This window comes from Rhinoderma darwinii, unplaced genomic scaffold (genome assembly GCF_050947455.1).
Source record: "Rhinoderma darwinii isolate aRhiDar2 unplaced genomic scaffold, aRhiDar2.hap1 Scaffold_718, whole genome shotgun sequence".
NCBI lineage: Eukaryota > Metazoa > Chordata > Amphibia > Anura > Rhinodermatidae > Rhinoderma > Rhinoderma darwinii.
The window spans coordinates 348,941-376,188 of NW_027464279.1; the positions used below are offsets into that span (position 1 = coordinate 348,941).

General features: G+C 47.8%; 18 non-coding genes across 18 annotated transcripts; all 18 read right to left on the reverse strand.

The window, feature by feature from the left end:
• Nucleotides 1-888: 888 nt before the first annotated feature.
• Nucleotides 889-1,079, reverse strand: LOC142729521 (U2 spliceosomal RNA). The gene has a single exon (XR_012878327.1). It is a non-coding gene; the product is annotated as a U2 spliceosomal RNA (small nuclear RNA).
• A 1,297-nt stretch (nucleotides 1,080-2,376) lies between these two features.
• LOC142729473 (U2 spliceosomal RNA) lies at nucleotides 2,377-2,567 on the reverse strand. The gene has a single exon (XR_012878284.1). It is a non-coding gene; the product is annotated as a U2 spliceosomal RNA (small nuclear RNA).
• Nucleotides 2,568-3,847: 1,280 nt separating this feature from the next.
• LOC142729474 (U2 spliceosomal RNA) lies at nucleotides 3,848-4,038 on the reverse strand. Its single transcript, XR_012878285.1, has one exon. It is a non-coding gene; the product is annotated as a U2 spliceosomal RNA (small nuclear RNA).
• A 1,280-nt stretch (nucleotides 4,039-5,318) lies between these two features.
• On the reverse strand, nucleotides 5,319-5,509 carry LOC142729476 (U2 spliceosomal RNA). The gene has a single exon (XR_012878286.1). It is a non-coding gene; the product is annotated as a U2 spliceosomal RNA (small nuclear RNA).
• Nucleotides 5,510-6,797: 1,288 nt separating this feature from the next.
• LOC142729477 (U2 spliceosomal RNA) lies at nucleotides 6,798-6,988 on the reverse strand. The gene has a single exon (XR_012878287.1). It is a non-coding gene; the product is annotated as a U2 spliceosomal RNA (small nuclear RNA).
• Nucleotides 6,989-8,276: 1,288 nt separating this feature from the next.
• LOC142729478 (U2 spliceosomal RNA) lies at nucleotides 8,277-8,467 on the reverse strand. The gene has a single exon (XR_012878288.1). It is a non-coding gene; the product is annotated as a U2 spliceosomal RNA (small nuclear RNA).
• A 1,296-nt stretch (nucleotides 8,468-9,763) lies between these two features.
• LOC142729479 (U2 spliceosomal RNA) lies at nucleotides 9,764-9,954 on the reverse strand. Its single transcript, XR_012878289.1, has one exon. It is a non-coding gene; the product is annotated as a U2 spliceosomal RNA (small nuclear RNA).
• A 1,308-nt stretch (nucleotides 9,955-11,262) lies between these two features.
• Nucleotides 11,263-11,453, reverse strand: LOC142729480 (U2 spliceosomal RNA). Its single transcript, XR_012878290.1, has one exon. It is a non-coding gene; the product is annotated as a U2 spliceosomal RNA (small nuclear RNA).
• A 1,300-nt stretch (nucleotides 11,454-12,753) lies between these two features.
• LOC142729523 (U2 spliceosomal RNA) lies at nucleotides 12,754-12,944 on the reverse strand. The gene has a single exon (XR_012878329.1). It is a non-coding gene; the product is annotated as a U2 spliceosomal RNA (small nuclear RNA).
• A 1,296-nt stretch (nucleotides 12,945-14,240) lies between these two features.
• On the reverse strand, nucleotides 14,241-14,431 carry LOC142729481 (U2 spliceosomal RNA). Its single transcript, XR_012878291.1, has one exon. It is a non-coding gene; the product is annotated as a U2 spliceosomal RNA (small nuclear RNA).
• Nucleotides 14,432-15,723: 1,292 nt separating this feature from the next.
• LOC142729509 (U2 spliceosomal RNA) lies at nucleotides 15,724-15,914 on the reverse strand. The gene has a single exon (XR_012878316.1). It is a non-coding gene; the product is annotated as a U2 spliceosomal RNA (small nuclear RNA).
• Nucleotides 15,915-17,210: 1,296 nt separating this feature from the next.
• On the reverse strand, nucleotides 17,211-17,401 carry LOC142729517 (U2 spliceosomal RNA). The gene has a single exon (XR_012878324.1). It is a non-coding gene; the product is annotated as a U2 spliceosomal RNA (small nuclear RNA).
• Nucleotides 17,402-18,701: 1,300 nt separating this feature from the next.
• LOC142729482 (U2 spliceosomal RNA) lies at nucleotides 18,702-18,892 on the reverse strand. Its single transcript, XR_012878292.1, has one exon. It is a non-coding gene; the product is annotated as a U2 spliceosomal RNA (small nuclear RNA).
• A 1,272-nt stretch (nucleotides 18,893-20,164) lies between these two features.
• Nucleotides 20,165-20,355, reverse strand: LOC142729484 (U2 spliceosomal RNA). Its single transcript, XR_012878294.1, has one exon. It is a non-coding gene; the product is annotated as a U2 spliceosomal RNA (small nuclear RNA).
• A 1,284-nt stretch (nucleotides 20,356-21,639) lies between these two features.
• Nucleotides 21,640-21,830, reverse strand: LOC142729485 (U2 spliceosomal RNA). Its single transcript, XR_012878295.1, has one exon. It is a non-coding gene; the product is annotated as a U2 spliceosomal RNA (small nuclear RNA).
• Nucleotides 21,831-23,130: 1,300 nt separating this feature from the next.
• On the reverse strand, nucleotides 23,131-23,321 carry LOC142729487 (U2 spliceosomal RNA). Its single transcript, XR_012878296.1, has one exon. It is a non-coding gene; the product is annotated as a U2 spliceosomal RNA (small nuclear RNA).
• A 1,284-nt stretch (nucleotides 23,322-24,605) lies between these two features.
• On the reverse strand, nucleotides 24,606-24,796 carry LOC142729488 (U2 spliceosomal RNA). The gene has a single exon (XR_012878297.1). It is a non-coding gene; the product is annotated as a U2 spliceosomal RNA (small nuclear RNA).
• Nucleotides 24,797-26,078: 1,282 nt separating this feature from the next.
• Nucleotides 26,079-26,269, reverse strand: LOC142729489 (U2 spliceosomal RNA). Its single transcript, XR_012878298.1, has one exon. It is a non-coding gene; the product is annotated as a U2 spliceosomal RNA (small nuclear RNA).
• Nucleotides 26,270-27,248: the final 979 nt, after the last annotated feature.

Consider the following 27,248-nt stretch of genomic DNA (forward strand, 5'->3'; position numbering starts at 1 on the left):
TATCTCTGAGGCCCCATTATGATGTCAGAAAGCTGGCTCTGGAATCCTGAGGGCTCCACTATGACACGTGCAAAGTTCCGTCTGAACTTTATATAAGACGGTGAGGCTCAGTCAGTCACTCAGTGTTGCCTGAGAGGGCAACACTGCAACAGCCGGCCGCCAGGCTGTCTTTTTTTTGCACAGCTAGTTGCCTCCAGGAGGCCACAAGAGGGAGACAAGGGACTGCAAAATGGAAAATAGGCATCCACCAACTTTACAGACAACTTATCCTTGCTCCTACAACCTCCATCCTTGCACAGTTTGTTATTCTTCTAGGTAACATAGTAACAAATCCAAATTGCTGCTCTCTTTGTAGGCAAGCAAGGCTTTGTTGCAACTGCAATTCTTACTTCTTCTTGAAATGTAGGGACGACAGTACATTCCATCACATCCATCTAGTGTACACAGGTAGGTCCATTGTGGCGGGCAGGCGAGCGGGCGGGCTGCTTTATTGGCTGTTTGCTGTTCCCCTACTCCACTCCACTATTTGACTGTTGTGCTGCATCAATCAATCAATCAATCAATCAATCAATCAATCAATCAATCAATCAGTGGCTGGCTCAGGTGCAGCTCTTTAACTTACCTAAAAGGGAGGGCGGAGAGAAGACAAGGAAGGTGAATGAGGTGTTCCAATGTGAAATGCCGGAAACACAGAAACACAGACGACACACAACAAGAGGTGGCAATCTATTCATTAATTGCATTTAATCAATGAGCTCATTATCACTCATGCATTGTCCAACAGGTGTTGAAATAATGGGATTAAAAGGGGAGATCCCTTCAGAAAGACAGAAACAATAGCAAAGACAAAAAACACTTTTGGAATCTGCTTTTAGTCAACACATAAGGAAAGGGTGCACCGGTCCTGGAAATACTGCAATAACAGGTCAATGCGTGGAGTGGACAGAGCAAGCTCTATTTCCATCTCCCTGTTCTAAAAATCCATTTAATATATGGTCCCCAGATAGGGGACGTATCAGATATTAAACTGATAAGAACAGATACTACACTTGATCTTAGCCAAAAGGCCGAGAAGCGATAACCCGAACGGGCCGCGCGTTGCCCGAGCCTGCCCGATACTGCTGTTCAGCCCTTGCAGCGATTCAGCCTACTTCTAGGCAATTCCATGGGGCCCTGCAGGCTCACACACTCACAGCTACACGGGAGGTGAATAAAGGCCGGAGAGGAAGCCAGACAGGATTTGCTTCTTTTGCTTGCACCACAATGCAGTGCTGAAAGAGGAGGAATCTACATAAAAACGCCTTCCTGGCAACGCCCAAATGCCCTGCTGCCATGCAGATAAACACTGGCAGCGGCAGCAAGTGCATGCCCACAGCCACCCCTTGTTCCTTCACACCTTGTATCAGCTGTAATCCAGTCCAGTCCAGTGCCCAGTCCAGTGCTGCCTGCTGAGCAGCACTGACCAACACTGCCTGGGCCCAGGCTTTTATCTCTGAGGCCCCATTATGATGTCAGAAAGCTGGCTCTGGAATCCTGAGGGCTCCACTATGACACGTGCAAAGTTCCGTCTGAACTTTATATAAGACGGTGAGGCTCAGTCAGTCACTCAGTGTTGCCTGAGAGGGCAACACTGCAACAGCCGGCCGCCAGGCTGTCTTTTTTTTGCACAGCTAGTTGCCTCCAGGAGGCCACAAGAGGGAGACAAGGGACTGCAAAATGGAAAATAGGCATCCACCAACTTTACAGACAACTTCTCCTTGCTCCTACAACCTCCATCCTTGCACAGTTTGTTATTCTTCTAGGTAACATAGTAACAAATCCAAATTGCTGCTCTCTTTGTAGGCAAGCAAGGCTTTGTTGCAACTGCAATTCTTACTTCTTCTTGAAATGTAGGGACGACAGTACATTCCATCACATCCATCTAGTGTACACAGGTAGGTCCATTGTGGCGGGCAGGCGAGCGGGCGGGCTGCTTTATTGGCTGTTTGCTGTTCCCCTACTCCACTCCACTATTTGACTGTTGTGCTGCATCAATCAATCAATCAATCAATCAATCAATCAATCAATCAATCAATCAGTGGCTGGCTCAGGTGCAGCTCTTTAACTTACCTAAAAGGGAGGGCGGAGAGAAGACAAGGAAGGTGAATGAGGTGTTCCAATGTGAAATGCCGGAAACACAGAAACACAGACGACACACAACAAGAGGTGGCAATCTATTCATTAATTGCATTTAATCAATGAGCTCATTATCACTCATGCATTGTCCAACAGGTGTTGAAATAATGGGATTAAAAAGGGGAGATCCCTTCAGAAAGACAGAAACAATAGCAAAGACAAAAAACACTTTTGGAATCTGCTTTTAGTCAACACATAAGGAAAGGGTGCACCGGTCCTGGAAATACTGCAATACCAGGTCAATGCGTGGAGTGGACAGAGCAAGCTCTATTTCCATCTCCCTGTTCTAAAAATCCATTTAATATATGGTCCCCAGATAGGGGACGTATCAGATATTAAACTGATAAGAACAGATACTACACTTGATCTTAGCCAAAAGGCCGAGAAGCGATAACCCGAACGGGCCGTGCGTTGCCCGAGCCTGCCCGATACTGCTGTTCAGCCCTTGCAGCGATTCAGCCTACTTCTAGGCAATTCCATGGGGCCCTGCAGGCTCACACACTCACAGCTACACGGGAGGTGAATAAAGGCCGGAGAGGAAGCCAGACAGGATTTGCTTCTTTTGCTTGCACCACAATGCAGTGCTGAAAGAGGAGGAATCTACATAAAAACGCCTTCCTGGCAACGCCCAAATGCCCTGCTGCCATGCAGATAAACACTGGCAGCGGCAGCAAGTGCATGCCCACAGCCACCCCTTGTTCCTTCACACCTTGTATCAGCTGTAATCCAGTCCAGTCCAGTGCTGCCTGCTGAGCAGCACTGACCAACACTGCCTGGGCCCAGGCTTTTATCTCTGAGGCCCCATTATGATGTCAGAAAGCTGGCTCTGGAATCCTGAGGGCTCCACTATGACACGTGCAAAGTTCCGTCTGAACTTTATATAAGACGGTGAGGCTCAGTCAGTCACTCAGTGTTGCCTGAGAGGGCAACACTGCAACAGCCGGCCGCCAGGCTGTCTTTTTTTTGCACAGCTAGTTGCCTCCAGGAGGCCACAAGAGGGAGACAAGGGACTGCAAAATGGAAAATAGGCATCCACCAACTTTACAGACAACTTCTCCTTGCTCCTACAACCTCCATCCTTGCACAGTTTGTTATTCTTCTAGGTAACATAGTAACAAATCCAAATTGCTGCTCTCTTTGTAGGCAAGCAAGGCTTTGTTGCAACTGCAATTCTTACTTCTTCTTGAAATGTAGGGACGACAGTACATTCCATCACATCCATCTAGTGTACACAGGTAGGTCCATTGTGGCGGGCAGGCGAGCGGGCGGGCTGCTTTATTGGCTGTTTGCTGTTCCCCTACTCCACTCCACTATTTGACTGTTGTGCTGCATCAATCAATCAATCAATCAATCAATCAATCAATCAATCAATCAGTGGCTGGCTCAGGTGCAGCTCTTTAACTTACCTAAAAGGGAGGGCGGAGAGAAGACAAGGAAGGTGAATGAGGTGTTCCAATGTGAAATGCCGGAAACACAGAAACACAGACGACACACAACAAGAGGTGGCAATCTATTCATTAATTGCATTTAATCAATGAGCTCATTATCACTCATGCATTGTCCAACAGGTGTTGAAATAATGGGATTAAAAGGGGAGATCCCTTCAGAAAGACAGAAACAATAGCAAAGACAAAAAACACTTTTGGAATCTGCTTTTAGTCAACACATAAGGAAAGGGTGCACCGGTCCTGGAAATACTGCAATACCAGGTCAATGCGTGGAGTGGACAGAGCAAGCTCTATTTCCATCTCCCTGTTCTAAAAATCCATTTAATATATGGTCCCCAGATAGGGGACGTATCAGATATTAAACTGATAAGAACAGATACTACACTTGATCTTAGCCAAAAGGCCGAGAAGCGATAACCCGAACGGGCCGCGCGTTGCCCGAGCCTGCCCGATACTGCTGTTCAGCCCTTGCAGCGATTCAGCCTACTTCTAGGCAATTCCATGGGGCCCTGCAGGCTCACACACTCACAGCTACACGGGAGGTGAATAAAGGCCGGAGAGGAAGCCAGACAGGATTTGCTTCTTTTGCTTGCACCACAATGCAGTGCTGAAAGAGGAGGAATCTACATAAAAACGCCTTCCTGGCAACGCCCAAATGCCCTGCTGCCATGCAGATAAACACTGGCAGCGGCAGCAAGTGCATGCCCACAGCCACCCCTTGTTCCTTCACACCTTGTATCAGCTGTAATCCAGTCCAGTCCAGTGCTGCCTGCTGAGCAGCACTGACCAACACTGCCTGGGCCCAGGCTTTTATCTCTGAGGCCCCATTATGATGTCAGAAAGCTGGCTCTGGAATCCTGAGGGCTCCACTATGACACGTGCAAAGTTCCGTCTGAACTTTATATAAGACGGTGAGGCTCAGTCAGTCACTCAGTGTTGCCTGAGAGGGCAACACTGCAACAGCCGGCCGCCAGGCTGTCTTTTTTTTGCACAGCTAGTTGCCTCCAGGAGGCCACAAGAGGGAGACAAGGGACTGCAAAATGGAAAATAGGCATCCACCAACTTTACAGACAACTTCTCCTTGCTCCTACAACCTCCATCCTTGCACAGTTTGTTATTCTTCTAGGTAACATAGTAACAAATCCAAATTGCTGCTCTCTTTGTAGGCAAGCAAGGCTTTGTTGCAACTGCAATTCTTACTTCTTCTTGAAATGTAGGGACGACAGTACATTCCATCACATCCATCTAGTGTACACAGGTAGGTCCATTGTGGCGGGCAGGCGAGCGGGCGGGCTGCTTTATTGGCTGTTTGCTGTTCCCCTACTCCACTCCACTATTTGACTGTTGTGCTGCATCAATCAATCAATCAATCAATCAATCAATCAATCAATCAATCAGTGGCTGGCTCAGGTGCAGCTCTTTAACTTACCTAAAAGGGAGGGCGGAGAGAAGACAAGGAAGGTGAATGAGGTGTTCCAATGTGAAATGCCGGAAACACAGAAACACAGACGACACACAACAAGAGGTGGCAATCTATTCATTAATTGCATTTAATCAATGAGCTCATTATCACTCATGCATTGTCCAACAGGTGTTGAAATAATGGGATTAAAAGGGGAGATCCCTTCAGAAAGACAGAAACAATAGCAAAGACAAAAAACACTTTTGGAATCTGCTTTTAGTCAACACATAAGGAAAGGGTGCACCGGTCCTGGAAATACTGCAATACCAGGTCAATGCGTGGAGTGGACAGAGCAAGCTCTATTTCCATCTCCCTGTTCTAAAAATCCATTTAATATATGGTCCCCAGATAGGGGACGTATCAGATATTAAACTGATAAGAACAGATACTACACTTGATCTTAGCCAAAAGGCCGAGAAGCGATAACCCGAACGGGCCGCGCGTTGCCCGAGCCTGCCCGATACTGCTGTTCAGCCCTTGCAGCGATTCAGCCTACTTCTAGGCAATTCCATGGGGCCCTGCAGGCTCACACACTCACAGCTACATGGGAGGTGAATAAAGGCCGGAGAGGAAGCCAGACAGGATTTGCTTCTTTTGCTTGCACCACAATGCAGTGCTGAAAGAGGAGGAATCTACATAAAAACGCCTTCCTGGCAACGCCCAAATGCCCTGCTGCCATGCAGATAAACACTGGCAGCGGCAGCAAGTGCATGCCCACAGCCACCCCTTGTTCCTTCACACCTTGTATCAGCTGTAATCCAGTCCAGTCCAGTGCTGCCTGCTGAGCAGCACTGACCAACACTGCCTGGGCCCAGGCTTTTATCTCTGAGGCCCCATTATGATGTCAGAAAGCTGGCTCTGGAATCCTGAGGGCTCCACTATGACACGTGCAAAGTTCCGTCTGAACTTTATATAAGACGGTGAGGCTCAGTCAGTCACTCAGTGTTGCCTGAGAGGGCAACACTGCAACAGCCGGCCGCCAGGCTGTCTTTTTTTTGCACAGCTAGTTGCCTCCAGGAGGCCACAAGAGGGAGACAAGGGACTGCAAAATGGAAAATAGGCATCCACCAACTTTACAGACAACTTCTCCTTGCTCCTACAACCTCCATCCTTGCACAGTTTGTTATTCTTCTAGGTAACATAGTAACAAATCCAAATTGCTGCTCTCTTTGTAGGCAAGCAAGGCTTTGTTGCAACTGCAATTCTTACTTCTTCTTGAAATGTAGGGACGACAGTACATTCCATCACATCCATCTAGTGTACACAGGTAGGTCCATTGTGGCGGGCAGGCGAGCGGGCGGGCTGCTTTATTGGCTGTTTGCTGTTCCCCTACTCCACTCCACTATTTGACTGTTGTGCTGCATCAATCAATCAATCAATCAATCAATCAATCAATCAATCAATCAATCAATCAGTGGCTGGCTCAGGTGCAGCTCTTTAACTTACCTAAAAGGGAGGGCGGAGAGAAGACAAGGAAGGTGAATGAGGTGTTCCAATGTGAAATGCCGGAAACACAGAAACACAGACGACACACAACAAGAGGTGGCAATCTATTCATTAATTGCATTTAATCAATGAGCTCATTATCACTCATGCATTGTCCAACAGGTGTTGAAATAATGGGATTAAAAGGGGAGATCCCTTCAGAAAGACAGAAACAATAGCAAAGACAAAAAACACTTTTGGAATCTGCTTTTAGTCAACACATAAGGAAAGGGTGCACCGGTCCTGGAAATACTGCAATACCAGGTCAATGCGTGGAGTGGACAGAGCAAGCTCTATTTCCATCTCCCTGTTCTAAAAATCCATTTAATATATGGTCCCCAGATAGGGGACGTATCAGATATTAAACTGATAAGAACAGATACTACACTTGATCTTAGCCAAAAGGCCGAGAAGCGATAACCCGAACGGGCCGCGCGTTGCCCGAGCCTGCCCGATACTGCTGTTCAGCCCTTGCAGCGATTCAGCCTACTTCTAGGCAATTCCATGGGGCCCTGCAGGCTCACACACTCACAGCTACACGGGAGGTGAATAAAGGCCGGAGAGGAAGCCAGACAGGATTTGCTTCTTTTGCTTGCACCACAATGCAGTGCTGAAAGAGGAGGAATCTACATAAAAACGCCTTCCTGGCAACGCCCAAATGCCCTGCTGCCATGCAGATAAACACTGGCAGCGGCAGCAAGTGCATGCCCACAGCCACCCCTTGTTCCTTCACACCTTGTATCAGCTGTAATCCAGTCCAGTCCAGTGCTGCCTGCTGAGCAGCACTGACCAACACTGCCTGGGCCCAGGCTTTTATCTCTGAGGCCCCATTATGATGTCAGAAAGCTGGCTCTGGAATCCTGAGGGCTCCACTATGACACGTGCAAAGTTCCGTCTGAACTTTATATAAGACGGTGAGGCTCAGTCAGTCACTCAGTGTTGCCTGAGAGGGCAACACTGCAACAGCCGGCCGCCAGGCTGTCTTTTTTTTGCACAGCTAGTTGCCTCCAGGAGGCCACAAGAGGGAGACAAGGGACTGCAAAATGGAAAATAGGCATCCACCAACTTTACAGACAACTTCTCCTTGCTCCTACAACCTCCATCCTTGCACAGTTTGTTATTCTTCTAGGTAACATAGTAACAAATCCAAATTGCTGCTCTCTTTGTAGGCAAGCAAGGCTTTGTTGCAACTGCAATTCTTACTTCTTCTTGAAATGTAGGGACGACAGTACATTCCATCACATCCATCTAGTGTACACAGGTAGGTCCATTGTGGCGGGCAGGCGAGCGGGCGGGCTGCTTTATTGGCTGTTTGCTGTTCCCCTACTCCACTCCACTATTTGACTGTTGTGCTGCATCAATCAATCAATCAATCAATCAATCAATCAATCAATCAATCAATCAATCAGTGGCTGGCTCAGGTGCAGCTCTTTAACTTACCTAAAAGGGAGGGCGGAGAGAAGACAAGGAAGGTGAATGAGGTGTTCCAATGTGAAATGCCGGAAACACAGAAACACAGACGACACACAACAAGAGGTGGCAATCTATTCATTAATTGCATTTAATCAATGAGCTCATTATCACTCATGCATTGTCCAACAGGTGTTGAAATAATGGGATTAAAAGGGGAGATCCCTTCAGAAAGACAGAAACAATAGCAAAGACAAAAAACACTTTTGGAATCTGCTTTTAGTCAACACATAAGGAAAGGGTGCACCGGTCCTGGAAATACTGCAATACCAGGTCAATGCGTGGAGTGGACAGAGCAAGCTCTATTTCCATCTCCCTGTTCTAAAAATCCATTTAATATATGGTCCCCAGATAGGGGACGTATCAGATATTAAACTGATAAGAACAGATACTACACTTGATCTTAGCCAAAAGGCCGAGAAGCGATAACCCGAACGGGCCGCGCGTTGCCCGAGCCTGCCCGATACTGCTGTTCAGCCCTTGCAGCGATTCAGCCTACTTCTAGGCAATTCCATGGGGCCCTGCAGGCTCACACACTCACAGCTACATGGGAGGTGAATAAAGGCCGGAGAGGAAGCCAGACAGGATTTGCTTCTTTTGCTTGCACCACAATGCAGTGCTGAAAGAGGAGGAATCTACATAAAAACGCCTTCCTGGCAACGCCCAAATGCCCTGCTGCCATGCAGATAAACACTGGCAGCGGCAGCAAGTGCATGCCCACAGCCACCCCTTGTTCCTTCACACCTTGTATCAGCTGTAATCCAGTCCAGTCCAGTGCTGCCTGCTGAGCAGCACTGACCAACACTGCCTGGGCCCAGGCTTTTATCTCTGAGGCCCCATTATGATGTCAGAAAGCTGGCTCTGGAATCCTGAGGGCTCCACTATGACACGTGCAAAGTTCCGTCTGAACTTTATATAAGACGGTGAGGCTCAGTCAGTCACTCAGTGTTGCCTGAGAGGGCAACACTGCAACAGCCGGCCGCCAGGCTGTCTTTTTTTTGCACAGCTAGTTGCCTCCAGGAGGCCACAAGAGGGAGACAAGGGACTGCAAAATGGAAAATAGGCATCCACCAACTTTACAGACAACTTCTCCTTGCTCCTACAACCTCCATCCTTGCACAGTTTGTTATTCTTCTAGGTAACATAGTAACAAATCCAAATTGCTGCTCTCTTTGTAGGCAAGCAAGGCTTTGTTGCAACTGCAATTCTTACTTCTTCTTGAAATGTAGGGACGACAGTACATTCCATCACATCCATCTAGTGTACACAGGTAGGTCCATTGTGGCGGGCAGGCGAGCGGGCGGGCTGCTTTATTGGCTGTTTGCTGTTCCCCTACTCCACTCCACTATTTGACTGTTGTGCTGCATCAATCAATCAATCAATCAATCAATCAATCAATCAATCAATCAATCAATCAATCAATCAGTGGCTGGCTCAGGTGCAGCTCTTTAACTTACCTAAGAGGGAGGGCGGAGAGAAGACAAGGAAGGTGAATGAGGTGTTCCAATGTGAAATGCCGGAAACACAGAAACACAGACGACACACAACAAGAGGTGGCAATCTATTCATTAATTGCATTTAATCAATGAGCTCATTATCACTCATGCATTGTCCAACAGGTGTTGAAATAATGGGATTAAAAGGGGAGATCCCTTCAGAAAGACAGAAACAATAGCAAAGACAAAAAACACTTTTGGAATCTGCTTTTAGTCAACACATAAGGAAAGGGTGCACCGGTCCTGGAAATACTGCAATACCAGGTCAATGCGTGGAGTGGACAGAGCAAGCTCTATTTCCATCTCCCTGTTCTAAAAATCCATTTAATATATGGTCCCCAGATAGGGGACGTATCAGATATTAAACTGATAAGAACAGATACTACACTTGATCTTAGCCAAAAGGCCGAGAAGCGATAACCCGAACGTGCCGCGCGTTGCCCGAGCCTGCCCGATACTGCTGTTCAGCCCTTGCAGCGATTCAGCCTACTTCTAGGCAATTCCATGGGGCCCTGCAGGCTCACACACTCACAGCTACACGGGAGGTGAATAAAGGCCGGAGAGGAAGCCAGACAGGATTTGCTTCTTTTGCTTGCACCACAATGCAGTGCTGAAAGAGGAGGAATCTACATAAAAACGCCTTCCTGGCAACGCCCAAATGCCCTGCTGCCATGCAGATAAACACTGGCAGCGGCAGCAAGTGCATGCCCACAGCCACCCCTTGTTCCTTCACACCTTGTATCAGCTGTAATCCAGTCCAGTCCAGTGCTGCCTGCTGAGCAGCACTGACCAACACTGCCTGGGCCCAGGCTTTTATCTCTGAGGCCCCATTATGATGTCAGAAAGCTGGCTCTGGAATCCTGAGGGCTCCACTATGACACGTGCAAAGTTCCGTCTGAACTTTATATAAGACGGTGAGGCTCAGTCAGTCACTCAGTGTTGCCTGAGAGGGCAACACTGCAACAGCCGGCCGCCAGGCTGTCTTTTTTTTGCACAGCTAGTTGCCTCCAGGAGGCCACAAGAGGGAGACAAGGGACTGCAAAATGGAAAATAGGCATCCACCAACTTTACAGACAACTTCTCCTTGCTCCTACAACCTCCATCCTTGCACAGTTTGTTATTCTTCTAGGTAACATAGTAACAAATCCAAATTGCTGCTCTCTTTGTAGGCAAGCAAGGCTTTGTTGCAACTGCAATTCTTACTTCTTCTTGAAATGTAGGGACGACAGTACATTCCATCACATCCATCTAGTGTACACAGGTAGGTCCATTGTGGCGGGCAGGCGAGCGGGCGGGCTGCTTTATTGGCTGTTTGCTGTTCCCCTACTCCACTCCACTATTTGACTGTTGTGCTGCATCAATCAATCAATCAATCAATCAATCAATCAATCAATCAATCAATCAATCAATCAATCAATCAATCAATCAGTGGCTGGCTCAGGTGCAGCTCTTTAACTTACCTAAAAGGGAGGGCGGAGAGAAGACAAGGAAGGTGAATGAGGTGTTCCAATGTGAAATGCCGGAAACACAGAAACACAGACGACACACAACAAGAGGTGGCAATCTATTCATTAATTGCATTTAATCAATGAGCTCATTATCACTCATGCATTGTCCAACAGGTGTTGAAATAATGGGATTAAAAGGGGAGATCCCTTCAGAAAGACAGAAACAATAGCAAAGACAAAAAACACTTTTGGAATCTGCTTTTAGTCAACACATAAGGAAAGGGTGCACCGGTCCTGGAAATACTGCAATACCAGGTCAATGCGTGGAGTGGACAGAGCAAGCTCTATTTCCATCTCCCTGTTCTAAAAATCCATTTAATATATGGTCCCCAGATAGGGGACGTATCAGATATTAAACTGATAAGAACAGATACTACACTTGATCTTAGCCAAAAGGCCGAGAAGCGATAACCCGAACGGGCCGCGCGTTGCCCGAGCCTGCCCGATACTGCTGTTCAGCCCTTGCAGCGATTCAGCCTACTTCTAGGCAATTCCATGGGGCCCTGCAGGCTCACACACTCACAGCTACACGGGAGGTGAATAAAGGCCGGAGAGGAAGCCAGACAGGATTTGCTTCTTTTGCTTGCACCACAATGCAGTGCTGAAAGAGGAGGAATCTACATAAAAACGCCTTCCTGGCAACGCCCAAATGCCCTGCTGCCATGCAGATAAACACTGGCAGCGGCAGCAAGTGCATGCCCACAGCCACCCCTTGTTCCTTCACACCTTGTATCAGCTGTAATCCAGTCCAGTCCAGTGCTGCCTGCTGAGCAGCACTGACCAACACTGCCTGGGCCCAGGCTTTTATCTCTGAGGCCCCATTATGATGTCAGAAAGCTGGCTCTGGAATCCTGAGGGCTCCACTATGACACGTGCAAAGTTCCGTCTGAACTTTATATAAGACGGTGAGGCTCAGTCAGTCACTCAGTGTTGCCTGAGAGGGCAACACTGCAACAGCCGGCCGCCAGGCTGTCTTTTTTTTGCACAGCTAGTTGCCTCCAGGAGGCCACAAGAGGGAGACAAGGGACTGCAAAATGGAAAATAGGCATCCACCAACTTTACAGACAACTTCTCCTTGCTCCTACAACCTCCATCCTTGCACAGTTTGTTATTCTTCTAGGTAACATAGTAACAAATCCAAATTGCTGCTCTCTTTGTAGGCAAGCAAGGCTTTGTTGCAACTGCAATTCTTACTTCTTCTTGAAATGTAGGGACGACAGTACATTCCATCACATCCATCTAGTGTACACAGGTAGGTCCATTGTGGCGGGCAGGCGAGCGGGCGGGCTGCTTTATTGGCTGTTTGCTGTTCCCCTACTCCACTCCACTATTTGACTGTTGTGCTGCATCAATCAATCAATCAATCAATCAATCAATCAATCAATCAATCAATCAATCAATCAATCAATCAGTGGCTGGCTCAGGTGCAGCTCTTTAACTTACCTAAAAGGGAGGGCGGAGAGAAGACAAGGAAGGTGAATGAGGTGTTCCAATGTGAAATGCCGGAAACACAGAAACACAGACGACACACAACAAGAGGTGGCAATCTATTCATTAATTGCATTTAATCAATGAGCTCATTATCACTCATGCATTGTCCAACAGGTGTTGAAATAATGGGATTAAAAGGGGAGATCCCTTCAGAAAGACAGAAACAATAGCAAAGACAAAAAACACTTTTGGAATCTGCTTTTAGTCAACACATAAGGAAAGGGTGCACCGGTCCTGGAAATACTGCAATACCAGGTCAATGCGTGGAGTGGACAGAGCAAGCTCTATTTCCATCTCCCTGTTCTAAAAATCCATTTAATATATGGTCCCCAGATAGGGGACGTATCAGATATTAAACTGATAAGAAAAGATACTACACTTGATCTTAGCCAAAAGGCCGAGAAGCGATAACCCGAACGGGCCGCGCGTTGCCCGAGCCTGCCCGATACTGCTGTTCAGCCCTTGCAGCGATTCAGCCTACTTCTAGGCAATTCCATGGGGCCCTGCAGGCTCACACACTCACAGCTACACGGGAGGTGAATAAAGGCCGGAGAGGAAGCCAGACAGGATTTGCTTCTTTTGCTTGCACCACAATGCAGTGCTGAAAGAGGAGGAATCTACATAAAAACGCCTTCCTGGCAACGCCCAAATGCCCTGCTGCCATGCAGATAAACACTGGCAGCGGCAGCAAGTGCATGCCCACAGCCACCCCTTGTTCCTTCACACCTTGTATCAGCTGTAATCCAGTCCAGTCCAGTGCTGCCTGCTGAGCAGCACTGACCAACACTGCCTGGGCCCAGGCTTTTATCTCTGAGGCCCCATTATGACGTCAGAAAGCTGGCTCTGGAGTCCTGAGGGCTCCACTATGACACGTGCAAAGTTCCGTCTGAACTTTATATAAGACGGTGAGGCTCAGTCAGTCACTCAGTGTTGCCTGAGAGGGCAACACTGCAACAGCCGGCCGCCAGGCTGTCTTTTTTTTGCACAGCTAGTTGCCTCCAGGAGGCCACAAGAGGGAGACAAGGGACTGCAAAATGGAAAATAGGCATCCACCAACTTTACAGACAACTTCTCCTTGCTCCTACAACCTCCATCCTTGCACAGTTTGTTATTCTTCTAGGTAACATAGTAACAAATCCAAATTGCTGCTCTCTTTGTAGGCAAGCAAGGCTTTGTTGCAACTGCAATTCTTACTTCTTCTTGAAATGTAGGGACGACAGTACATTCCATCACATCCATCTAGTGTACACAGGTAGGTCCATTGTGGCGGGCAGGCGAGCGGGCGGGCTGCTTTATTGGCTGTTTGCTGTTCCCCTACTCCACTCCACTATTTGACTGTTGTGCTGCATCAATCAATCAATCAATCAATCAATCAATCAATCAATCAATCAATCAATCAATCAATCAGTGGCTGGCTCAGGTGCAGCTCTTTAACTTACCTAAAAGGGAGGGCGGAGAGAAGACAAGGAAGGTGAATGAGGTGTTCCAATGTGAAATGCCGGAAACACAGAAACACAGACGACACACAACAAGAGGTGGCAATCTATTCATTAATTGCATTTAATCAATGAGCTCATTATCACTCATGCATTGTCCAACAGGTGTTGAAATAATGGGATTAAAAGGGGAGATCCCTTCAGAAAGACAGAAACAATAGCAAAGACAAAAAACACTTTTGGAATCTGCTTTTAGTCAACACATAAGGAAAGGGTGCACCGGTCCTGGAAATACTGCAATACCAGGTCAATGCGTGGAGTGGACAGAGCAAGCTCTATTTCCATCTCCCTGTTCTAAAAATCCATTTAATATATGGTCCCCAGATAGGGGACGTATCAGATATTAAACTGATAAGAACAGATACTACACTTGATCTTAGCCAAAAGGCCGAGAAGCGATAACCCGAACGGGCCGCGCGTTGCCCGAGCCTGCCCGATACTGCTGTTCAGCCCTTGCAGCGATTCAGCCTACTTCTAGGCAATTCCATGGGGCCCTGCAGGCTCACACACTCACAGCTACACGGGAGGTGAATAAAGGCCGGAGAGGAAGCCAGACAGGATTTGCTTCTTTTGCTTGCACCACAATGCAGTGCTGAAAGAGGAGGAATCTACATAAAAACGCCTTCCTGGCAACGCCCAAATGCCCTGCTGCCATGCAGATAAACACTGGCAGCGGCAGCAAGTGCATGCCCACAGCCACCCCTTGTTCCTTCACACCTTGTATCAGCTGTAATCCAGTCCAGTCCAGTGCTGCCTGCTGAGCAGCACTGACCAACACTGCCTGGGCCCAGGCTTTTATCTCTGAGGCCCCATTATGATGTCAGAAAGCTGGCTCTGGAATCCTGAGGGCTCCACTATGACACGTGCAAAGTTCCGTCTGAACTTTATATAAGACGGTGAGGCTCAGTCAGTCACTCAGTGTTGCCTGAGAGGGCAACACTGCAACAGCCGGCCGCCAGGCTGTCTTTTTTTTGCACAGCTAGTTGCCTCCAGGAGGCCACAAGAGGGAGACAAGGGACTGCAAAATGGAAAATAGGCATCCACCAACTTTACAGACAACTTCTCCTTGCTCCTACAACCTCCATCCTTGCACAGTTTGTTATTCTTCTAGGTAACATAGTAACAAATCCAAATTGCTGCTCTCTTTGTAGGCAAGCAAGGCTTTGTTGCAACTGCAATTCTTACTTCTTCTTGAAATGTAGGGACGACAGTACATTCCATCACATCCATCTAGTGTACACAGGTAGGTCCATTGTGGCGGGCAGGCGAGCGGGCGGGCTGCTTTATTGGCTGTTTGCTGTTCCCCTACTCCACTCCACTATTTGACTGTTGTGCTGCATCAATCAATCAATCAATCAATCAATCAATCAATCAATCAATCAATCAATCAATCAGTGGCTGGCTCAGGTGCAGCTCTTTAACTTACCTAAAAGGGAGGGCGGAGAGAAGACAAGGAAGGTGAATGAGGTGTTCCAATGTGAAATGCCGGAAACAAAGAAACACAGACGACACACAACAAGAGGTGGCAATCTGTTCATTAATTGCATTTAATCAATGAGCTCATTATCACTCATGCATTGTCCAACAGGTGTTGACATAATGGGATTAAAAGGGGAGATCCCTTCAGAAAGACAGAAACAATAGCAAAGACAAAAAACACTTTTGGAATCTGCTTTTAGTCAACACATAAGGAAAGGGTGCACCGGTCCTGGAAATACTGCAATACCAGGTCAATGCGTGGAGTGGACAGAGCAAGCTCTATTTCCATCTCCCTGTTCTAAAAATCCATTTAATATATGGTCCCCAGACAGGGGACGTATCAGATATTAAACTGATAAGAACAGATACTACACTTGATCTTAGCCAAAAGGCCGAGAAGCGATAACCCGAACGGGCCGCGCGTTGCCCGAGCCTGCCCGATACTGCTGTTCAGCCCTTGCAGCGATTCAGCCTACTTCTAGGCAATTCCATGGGGCCCTGCAGGCTCACACACTCACAGCTACACGGGAGGTGAATAAAGGCCGGAGAGGAAGCCAGACAGGATTTGCTTCTTTTGCTTGCACCACAATGCAGTGCTGAAAGAGGAGGAATCTACATAAAAACGCCTTCCTGGCAACGCCCAAATGCCCTGCTGCCATGCAGATAAACACTGGCAGCGGCAGCAAGTGCATGCCCACAGCCACCCCTTGTTCCTTCACACCTTGTATCAGCTGTAATCCAGTCCAGTCCAGTGCTGCCTGCTGAGCAGCACTGACCAACACTGCCTGGGCCCAGGCTTTTATCTCTGAGGCCCCATTATGATGTCAGAAAGCTGGCTCTGGAATCCTGAGGGCTCCACTATGACACGTGCAAAGTTCCGTCTGAACTTTATATAAGACGGTGAGGCTCAGTCAGTCACTCAGTGTTGCCTGAGAGGGCAACACTGCAACAGCCGGCCGCCAGGCTGTCTTTTTTTTGCACAGCTAGTTGCCTCCAGGAGGCCACAAGAGGGAGACAAGGGACTGCAAAATGGAAAATAGGCATCCACCAACTTTACAGACAACTTCTCCTTGCTCCTACAACCTCCATCCTTGCACAGTTTGTTATTCTTCTAGGTAACATAGTAACAAATCCAAATTGCTGCTCTCTTTGTAGGCAAGCAAGGCTTTGTTGCAACTGCAATTCTTACTTCTTCTTGAAATGTAGGGACGACAGTACATTCCATCACATCCATCTAGTGTACACAGGTAGGTCCATTGTGGCGGGCAGGCGAGCGGGCGGGCTGCTTTATTGGCTGTTTGCTGTTCCCCTACTCCACTCCACTATTTGACTGTTGTGCTGCATCAATCAATCAATCAATCAATCAATCAATCAATCAATCAATCAATCAATCAATCAATCAGTGGCTGGCTCAGGTGCAGCTCTTTAACTTACCTAAAAGGGAGGGCGGAGAGAAGACAAGGAAGGTGAATGAGGTGTTCCAATGTGAAATGCCGGAAACAAAGAAACACAGACGACACACAACAAGAGGTGGCAATCTGTTCATTAATTGCATTTAATCAATGAGCTCATTATCACTCATGCATTGTCCAACAGGTGTTGACATAATGGGATTAAAAGGGGAGATCCCTTCAGAAAGACAGAAACAATAGCAAAGACAAAAAACACTTTTGGAATCTGCTTTTAGTCAACACATAAGGAAAGGGTGCACCGGTCCTGGAAATACTGCAATACCAGGTCAATGCGTGGAGTGGACAGAGCAAGCTCTATTTCCATCTCCCTGTTCTAAAAATCCATTTAATATGTGGTCCCCAGACAGGGGACGTATCAGATATTAAACTGATAAGAACAGATACTACACTTGATCTTAGCCAAAAGGCCGAGAAGCGATAACCCGAACGGGCCGCGCGTTGCCCGAGCCTGCCCGATACTGCTGTTCAGCCCTAGCAGCGATTCAGCCTACTTCTAGGCAATTCCATGGGGCCCTGCAGGCTCACACACTCACAGCTACACGGGAGGTGAATAAAGGCCGGAGAGGAAGCCAGACAGGATTTGCTTCTTTTGCTTGCACCACAATGCAGTGCTGAAAGAGGAGGAATCTACATAAAAACGCCTTCCTGGCAACGCCCAAATGCCCTGCTGCCATGCAGATAAACACTGGCAGCGGCAGCAAGTGCATGCCCACAGCCACCCCTTGTTCCTTCACACCTTGTATCAGCTGTAATCCAGTCCAGTCCAGTGCTGCCTGCTGAGCAGCACTGACCAACACTGCCTGGGCCCAGGCTTTTATCTCTGAGGCCCCATTATGACGTCAGAAAGCTGGCTCTGGAATCCTGAGGGCTCCACTATGACACGTGCAAAGTTCCGTCTGAACTTTATATAAGACGGTGAGGCTCAGTCAGTCACTCAGTGTTGCCTGAGAGGGCAACACTGCAACAGCCGGCCGCCAGGCTGTCTTTTTTTTGCACAGCTAGTTGCCTCCAGGAGGCCACAAGAGGGAGACAAGGGACTGCAAAATGGAAAATAGGCATCCACCAACTTTACAGACAACTTCTCCTTGCTCCTACAACCTCCATCCTTGCACAGTTTGTTATTCTTCTAGGTAACATAGTAACAAATCCAAATTGCTGCTCTCTTTGTAGGCAAGCAAGGCTTTGTTGCAACTGCAATTCTTACTTCTTCTTGAAATGTAGGGACGACAGTACATTCCATCACATCCATCTAGTGTACACAGGTAGGTCCATTGTGGCGGGCAGGCGAGCGGGCGGGCTGCTTTATTGGCTGTTTGCTGTTCCCCTACTCCACTCCACTATTTGACTGTTGTGCTGCATCAATCAATCAATCAATCAATCAATCAATCAATCAATCAATCAATCAATCAATCAATCAATCAGTGGCTGGCTCAGGTGCAGCTCTTTAACTTACCTAAAAGGGAGGGCGGAGAGAAGACAAGGAAGGTGAATGAGGTGTTCCAATGTGAAATGCCGGAAACACAGAAACACAGACGACACACAACAAGAGGTGGCAATCTATTCATTAATTGCATTTAATCAATGAGCTCATTATCACTCATGCATTGTCCAACAGGTGTTGAAATAATGGGATTAAAAGGGGAGATCCCTTCAGAAAGACAGAAACAATAGCAAAGACAAAAAACACTTTTGGAATCTGCTTTTAGTCAACACATAAGGAAAGGGTGCACCGGTCCTGGAAATACTGCAATACCAGGTCAATGCGTGGAGTGGACAGAGCAAGCTCTATTTCCATCTCCCTGTTCTAAAAATCCATTTAATATATGGTCCCCAGATAGGGGACGTATCAGATATTAAACTGATAAGAACAGATACTACACTTGATCTTAGCCAAAAGGCCGAGAAGCGATAACCCGAACGGGCCGCGCGTTGCCCGAGCCTGCCCGATACTGCTGTTCAGCCCTTGCAGCGATTCAGCCTACTTCTAGGCAATTCCATGGGGCCCTGCAGGCTCACACACTCACAGCTACACGGGAGGTGAATAAAGGCCGGAGAGGAAGCCAGACAGGATTTGCTTCTTTTGCTTGCACCACAATGCAGTGCTGAAAGAGGAGGAATCTACATAAAAACGCCTTCCTGGCAACGCCCAAATGCCCTGCTGCCATGCAGATAAACACTGGCAGCGGCAGCAAGTGCATGCCCACAGCCACCCCTTGTTCCTTCACACCTTGTATCAGCTGTAATCCAGTCCAGTCCAGTGCTGCCTGCTGAGCAGCACTGACCAACACTGCCTGGGCCCAGGCTTTTATCTCTGAGGCCCCATTATGACGTCAGAAAGCTGGCTCTGGAATCCTGAGGGCTCCACTATGACACGTGCAAAGTTCCGTCTGAACTTTATATAAGACGGTGAGGCTCAGTCAGTCACTCAGTGTTGCCTGAGAGGGCAACACTGCAACAGCCGGCCGCCAGGCTGTCTTTTTTTTGCACAGCTAGTTGCCTCCAGGAGGCCACAAGAGGGAGACAAGGGACTGCAAAATGGAAAATAGGCATCCACCAACTTTACAGACAACTTCTCCTTGCTCCTACAACCTCCATCCTTGCACAGTTTGTTATTCTTCTAGGTAACATAGTAACAAATCCAAATTGCTGCTCTCTTTGTAGGCAAGCAAGGCTTTGTTGCAACTGCAATTCTTACTTCTTCTTGAAATGTAGGGACGACAGTACATTCCATCACATCCATCTAGTGTACACAGGTAGGTCCATTGTGGCGGGCAGGCGAGCGGGCGGGCTGCTTTATTGGCTGTTTGCTGTTCCCCTACTCCACTCCACTATTTGACTGTTGTGCTGCATCAATCAATCAATCAATCAATCAATCAATCAATCAGTGGCTGGCTCAGGTGCAGCTCTTTAACTTACCTAAAAGGGAGGGCGGAGAGAAGACAAGGAAGGTGAATGAGGTGTTCCAATGTGAAATGCCGGAAACACAGAAACACAGACGACACACAACAAGAGGTGGCAATCTATTCATTAATTGCATTTAATCAATGAGCTCATTATCACTCATGCATTGTCCAACAGGTGTTGAAATAATGGGATTAAAAGGGGAGATCCCTTCAGAAAGACAGAAACAATAGCAAAGACAAAAAACACTTTTGGAATCTGCTTTTAGTCAACACATAAGGAAAGGGTGCACCGGTCCTGGAAATACTGCAATACCAGGTCAATGCGTGGAGTGGACAGAGCAAGCTCTATTTCCATCTCCCTGTTCTAAAAATCCATTTAATATATGGTCCCCAGATAGGGGACGTATCAGATATTAAACTGATAAGAACAGATACTACACTTGATCTTAGCCAAAAGGCCGAGAAGCGATAACCCGAACGGGCCGCGCGTTGCCCGAGCCTGCCCGATACTGCTGTTCAGCCCTTGCAGCGATTCAGCCTACTTCTAGGCAATTCCATGGGGCCCTGCAGGCTCACACACTCACAGCTACACGGGAGGTGAATAAAGGCCGGAGAGGAAGCCAGACAGGATTTGCTTCTTTTGCTTGCACCACAATGCAGTGCTGAAAGAGGAGGAATCTACATAAAAACGCCTTCCTGGCAACGCCCAAATGCCCTGCTGCCATGCAGATAAACACTGGCAGCGGCAGCAAGTGCATGCCCACAGCCACCCCTTGTTCCTTCACACCTTGTATCAGCTGTAATCCAGTCCAGTCCAGTGCTGCCTGCTGAGCAGCACTGACCAACACTGCCTGGGCCCAGGCTTTTATCTCTGAGGCCCCATTATGACGTCAGAAAGCTGGCTCTGGAATCCTGAGGGCTCCACTATGACACGTGCAAAGTTCCGTCTGAACTTTATATAAGACGGTGAGGCTCAGTCAGTCACTCAGTGTTGCCTGAGAGGGCAACACTGCAACAGCCGGCCGCCAGGCTGTCTTTTTTTTGCACAGCTAGTTGCCTCCAGGAGGCCACAAGAGGGAGACAAGGGACTGCAAAATGGAAAATAGGCATCCACCAACTTTACAGACAACTTCTCCTTGCTCCTACAACCTCCATCCTTGCACAGTTTGTTATTCTTCTAGGTAACATAGTAACAAATCCAAATTGCTGCTCTCTTTGTAGGCAAGCAAGGCTTTGTTGCAACTGCAATTCTTACTTCTTCTTGAAATGTAGGGACGACAGTACATTCCATCACATCCATCTAGTGTACACAGGTAGGTCCATTGTGGCGGGCAGGCGAGCGGGCGGGCTGCTTTATTGGCTGTTTGCTGTTCCCCTACTCCACTCCACTATTTGACTGTTGTGCTGCATCAATCAATCAATCAATCAATCAATCAATCAATCAATCAATCAATCAGTGGCTGGCTCAGGTGCAGCTCTTTAACTTACCTAAAAGGGAGGGCGGAGAGAAGACAAGGAAGGTGAATGAGGTGTTCCAATGTGAAATGCCGGAAACACAGAAACACAGACGACACACAACAAGAGGTGGCAATCTATTCATTAATTGCATTTAATCAATGAGCTCATTATCACTCATGCATTGTCCAACAGGTGTTGAAATAATGGGATTAAAAGGGGAGATCCCTTCAGAAAGACAGAAACAATAGCAAAGACAAAAAACACTTTTGGAATCTGCTTTTAGTCAACACATAAGGAAAGGGTGCACCGGTCCTGGAAATACTGCAATACCAGGTCAATGCGTGGAGTGGACAGAGCAAGCTCTATTTCCATCTCCCTGTTCTAAAAATCCATTTAATATATGGTCCCCAGATAGGGGACGTATCAGATATTAAACTGATAAGAACAGATACTACACTTGATCTTAGCCAAAAGGCCGAGAAGCGATAACCCGAACGGGCCGCGCGTTGCCCGAGCCTGCCCGATACTGCTGTTCAGCCCTTGCAGCGATTCAGCCTACTTCTAGGCAATTCCATGGGGCCCTGCAGGCTCACACACTCACAGCTACACGGGAGGTGAATAAAGGCCGGAGAGGAAGCCAGACAGGATTTGCTTCTTTTGCTTGCACCACAATGCAGTGCTGAAAGAGGAGGAATCTACATAAAAACGCCTTCCTGGCAACGCCCAAATGCCCTGCTGCCATGCAGATAAACACTGGCAGCGGCAGCAAGTGCATGCCCACAGCCACCCCTTGTTCCTTCACACCTTGTATCAGCTGTAATCCAGTCCAGTCCAGTGCTGCCTGCTGAGCAGCACTGACCAACACTGCCTGGGCCCAGGCTTTTATCTCTGAGGCCCCATTATGACGTCAGAAAGCTGGCTCTGGAATCCTGAGGGCTCCACTATGACACGTGCAAAGTTCCGTCTGAACTTTATATAAGACGGTGAGGCTCAGTCAGTCACTCAGTGTTGCCTGAGAGGGCAACACTGCAACAGCCGGCCGCCAGGCTGTCTTTTTTTTGCACAGCTAGTTGCCTCCAGGAGGCCACAAGAGGGAGACAAGGGACTGCAAAATGGAAAATAGGCATCCACCAACTTTACAGACAACTTCTCCTTGCTCCTACAACCTCCATCCTTGCACAGTTTGTTATTCTTCTAGGTAACATAGTAACAAATCCAAATTGCTGCTCTCTTTGTAGGCAAGCAAGGCTTTGTTGCAACTGCAATTCTTACTTCTTCTTGAAATGTAGGGACGACAGTACATTCCATCACATCCATCTAGTGTACACAGGTAGGTCCATTGTGGCGGGCAGGCGAGCGGGCGGGCTGCTTTATTGGCTGTTTGCTGTTCCCCTACTCCACTCCACTATTTGACTGTTGTGCTGCATCAATCAATCAATCAATCAATCAATCAATCAATCAATCAATCAATCAATCAATCAATCAATCAGTGGCTGGCTCAGGTGCAGCTCTTTAACTTACCTAAAAGGGAGGGCGGAGAGAAGACAAGGAAGGTGAATGAGGTGTTCCAATGTGAAATGCCGGAAACACAGAAACACAGACGACACACAACAAGAGGTGGCAATCTATTCATTAATTGCATTTAATCAATGAGCTCATTATCACTCATGCATTGTCCAACAGGTGTTGAAATAATGGGATTAAAAGGGGAGATCCCTTCAGAAAGACAGAAACAATAGCAAAGACAAAAAACACTTTTGGAATCTGCTTTTAGTCAACACATAAGGAAAGGGTGCACCGGTCCTGGAAATACTGCAATACCAGGTCAATGCGTGGAGTGGACAGAGCAAGCTCTATTTCCATCTCCCTGTTCTAAAAATCCATTTAATATATGGTCCCCAGATAGGGGACGTATCAGATATTAAACTGATAAGAACAGATACTACACTTGATCTTAGCCAAAAGGCCGAGAAGCGATAACCCGAACGGGCCGCGCGTTGCCCGAGCCTGCCCGATACTGCTGTTCAGCCCTTGCAGCGATTCAGCCTACTTCTAGGCAATTCCATGGGGCCCTGCAGGCTCACACACTCACAGCTACACGGGAGGTGAATAAAGGCCGGAGAGGAAGCCAGACAGGATTTGCTTCTTTTGCTTGCACCACAATGCAGTGCTGAAAGAGGAGGAATCTACATAAAAACGCCTTCCTGGCAACGCCCAAATGCCCTGCTGCCATGCAGATAAACACTGGCAGCGGCAGCAAGTGCATGCCCACAGCCACCCCTTGTTCCTTCACACCTTGTATCAGCTGTAATCCAGTCCAGTCCAGTGCTGCCTGCTGAGCAGCACTGACCAACACTGCCTGGGCCCAGGCTTTTATCTCTGAGGCCCCATTATGATGTCAGAAAGCTGGCTCTGGAATCCTGAGGGCTCCACTATGACACGTGCAAAGTTCCGTCTGAACTTTATATAAGACGGTGAGGCTCAGTCAGTCACTCAGTGTTGCCTGAGAGGGCAACACTGCAACAGCCGGCCGCCAGGCTGTCTTTTTTTTGCACAGCTAGTTGCATCCAGGAGGCCACAAGAGGGAGACAAGGGACTGCAAAATGGAAAATAGGCATCCACCAACTTTACAGACAACTTCTCCTTGCTCCTACAACCTCCATCCTTGCACAGTTTGTTATTCTTCTAGGTAACATAGTAACAAATCCAAATTGCTGCTCTCTTTGTAGGCAAGCAAGGCTTTGTTGCAACTGCAATTCTTACTTCTTCTTGAAATGTAGGGACGACAGTACATTCCATCACATCCATCTAGTGTACACAGGTAGGTCCATTGTGGCGGGCAGGCGAGCGGGCGGGCTGCTTTATTGGCTGTTTGCTGTTCCCCTACTCCACTCCACTATTTGACTGTTGTGCTGCATCAATCAATCAATCAATCAATCAATCAATCAATCAATCAATCAATCAATGGCTGGCTCAGGTGCAGCTCTTTAACTTACCTAAAAGGGAGGGCGGAGAGAAGACAAGGAAGGTGAATGAGGTGTTCCAATGTGAAATGCCGGAAACACAGAAACACAGACGACACACAACAAGAGGTGGCAATCTATTCATTAATTGCATTTAATCAATGAGCTCATTATCACTCATGCATTGTCCAACAGGTGTTGAAATAATGGGATTAAAAGGGGAGATCCCTTCAGAAAGACAGAAACAATAGCAAAGACAAAAAACACTTTTGGAATCTGCTTTTAGTCAACACATAAGGAAAGGGTGCACCGGTCCTGGAAATACTGCAATACCAGGTCAATGCGTGGAGTGGACAGAGCAAGCTCTATTTCCATCTCCCTGTTCTAAAAATCCATTTAATATATGGTCCCCAGATAGGGGACGTATCAGATATTAAACTGATAAGAACAGATACTACACTTGATCTTAGCCAAAAGGCCGAGAAGCGATAACCCGAACGGGCCGCGCGTTGCCCGAGCCTGCCCGATACTGCTGTTCAGCCCTTGCAGCGATTCAGCCTACTTCTAGGCAATTCCATGGGGCCCTGCAGGCTCACACACTCACAGCTACACGGGAGGTGAATAAAGGCCGGAGAGGAAGCCAGACAGGATTTGCTTCTTTTGCTTGCACCACAATGCAGTGCTGAAAGAGGAGGAATCTACATAAAAACGCCTTCCTGGCAACGCCCAAATGCCCTGCTGCCATGCAGATAAACACTGGCAGCGGCAGCAAGTGCATGCCCACAGCCACCCCTTGTTCCCCTTCACACCTTGTATCAGCTGTAATCCAGTCCAGTCCAGTGCTGCCTGCTGAGCAGCACTGACCAACACTGCCTGGGCCCAGGCTTTTATCTCTGAGGCCCCATTATGATGTCAGAAAGCTGGCTCTGGAATCCTGAGGGCTCCACTATGACACGTGCAAAGTTCCGTCTGAACTTTATATAAGACGGTGAGGCTCAGTCAGTCACTCAGTGTTGCCTGAGAGGGCAACACTGCAACAGCCGGCCGCCAGGCTGTCTTTTTTTTGCACAGCTAGTTGCCTCCAGGAGGCCACAAGAGGGAGACAAGGGACTGCAAAATGGAAAATAGGCATCCACCAACTTTACAGACAACTTCTCCTTGCTCCTACAACCTCCATCCTTGCACAGTTTGTTATTCTTCTAGGTAACATAGTAACAAATCCAAATTGCTGCTCTCTTTGTAGGCAAACAAGGCTTTGTTGCAACTGCAATTCTTACTTCTTCTTGAAATGTAGGGACGACAGTACATTCCATCACATCCATCTAGTGTACACAGGTAGGTCCATTGTGGCGGGCAGGCGAGCGGGCGGGCTGCTTTATTGGCTGTTTGCTGTTCCCCTACTCCACTCCACTATTTGACTGTTGTGCTGCATCAATCAATCAATCAATCAATCAATCAATCAATCAATCAATCAGTGGCTGGCTCAGGTGCAGCTCTTTAACTTACCTAAAAGGGAGGGCGGAGAGAAGACAAGGAAGGTGAATGAGGTGTTCCAATGTGAAATGCCGGAAACACAGAAACACAGACGACACACAACAAGAGGTGGCAATCTATTCATTAATTGCATTTAATCAATGAGCTCATTATCACTCATGCATTGTCCAACAGGTGTTGAAATAATGGGATTAAAAGGGGAGATCCCTTCAGAAAGACAGAAACAATAGCAAAGACAAAAAACACTTTTGGAATCTGCTTTTAGTCAACACATAAGGAAAGGGTGCACCGGTCCTGGAAATACTGCAATACCAGGTCAATGCGTGGAGTGGACAGAGCAAGCTCTATTTCCATCTCCCTGTTCTAAAAATCCATTTAATATATGGTCCCCAGATAGGGGACGTATCAGATATTAAACTGATAAGAACAGATACTACACTTGATCTTAGCCAAAAGGCCGAGAAGCGATAACCCGAACGGGCCGCGCGTTGCCCGAGCCTGCCCGATACTGCTGTTCAGCCCTTGCAGCGATTCAGCCTACTTCTAGGCAATTCCATGGGGCCCTGCAGGCTCACACACTCACAGCTACACGGGAGGTGAATAAAGGCCGGAGAGGAAGCCAGACAGGATTTGCTTCTTTTGCTTGCACCACAATGCAGTGCTGAAAGAGGAGGAATCTACATAAAAACGCCTTCCTGGCAACGCCCAAATGCCCTGCTGCCATGCAGATAAACACTGGCAGCGGCAGCAAGTGCATGCCCACAGCCACCCCTTGTTCCTTCACACCTTGTATCAGCTGTAATCCAGTCCAGTCCAGTGCTGCCTGCTGAGCAGCACTGACCAACACTGCCTGGGCCCAGGCTTTTATCTCTGAGGCCCCATTATGATGTCAGAAAGCTGGCTCTGGAATCCTGAGGGCTCCACTATGACACGTGCAAAGTTCCGTCTGAACTTTATATAAGACGGTGAGGCTCAGTCAGTCACTCAGTGTTGCCTGAGAGGGCAACACTGCAACAGCCGGCCGCCAGGCTGTCTTTTTTTTGCACAGCTAGTTGCCTCCAGGAGGCCACAAGAGGGAGACAAGGGACTGCAAAATGGAAAATAGGCATCCACCAACTTTACAGACAACTTCTCCTTGCTCCTACAACCTCCATCCTTGCACAGTTTGTTATTCTTCTAGGTAACATAGTAACAAATCCAAATTGCTGCTCTCTTTGTAGGCAAACAAGGCTTTGTTGCAACTGCAATTCTTACTTCTTCTTGAAATGTAGGGACGACAGTACATTCCATCACATCCATCTAGTGTACACAGGTAGGTCCATTGTGGCGGGCAGGCGAGCGGGCGGGCTGCTTTATTGGCTGTTTGCTGTTCCCCTACTCCACTCCACTATTTGACTGTTGTGCTGCATCAATCAATCAATCAATCAATCAATCAATCAATCAATCAG